Consider the following 658-nt stretch of genomic DNA (forward strand, 5'->3'; position numbering starts at 1 on the left):
AACTCTCAGCAAAATAGGGATAAAAGGGAAATTCCTCAACATTTTTATTGAGGAATAAAGAATTCCTCAACCTTTATTAAGGGTATATATGCAAAGCCAATGGCCAAGATCATTATCAATGGAGAAAGACTCAAAGCATTCCCCTTATGAATGGGAACTAGACAGAGGTGCCCTCTATCACCACTTCTATTTAACATTGTATTGGAAGTCCTGGCCAGGGCAATAAGGCAAGAAAGAGAAATAAAATGCATATATATTGACAAAGAGGAATTAAAACTATCTCTAATTGCAGATGATATGATCCTATACATAGAAAACCCAAGGGACTCAATAAAAAGACTACTGGAACTAATAGAGAGGTTCAGCAAAGTGGTAGGATACAAGATCAACATACAAAAATCAGTTGGATTTTTCTACACCAGCAAGGACTCCTCTGATAAAGAAATAAGGGAAACCATACCTTTCACTATAGCTACGAAAAAGATAAAATATCTAGGAATAAACTTCACCAGAGACATAAAAGACCTATACAGTGAAAACTACAAAACATTGCTACAAGAGACAACAAGGGTACTACATAATTGGAAGAACCTGCCTTGTTCATGGATAGGTAGACTAAACATTGTGAAAATGTCAATACTACCTAAAGCAATCTATA

Source organism: Orycteropus afer, unplaced genomic scaffold (genome assembly GCF_000298275.1).
Source record: "Orycteropus afer afer isolate SDZICR_OR568_19922 unplaced genomic scaffold, OryAfe1.0 scaffold00964, whole genome shotgun sequence".
Classification (NCBI taxonomy): domain Eukaryota; kingdom Metazoa; phylum Chordata; class Mammalia; order Tubulidentata; family Orycteropodidae; genus Orycteropus; species Orycteropus afer.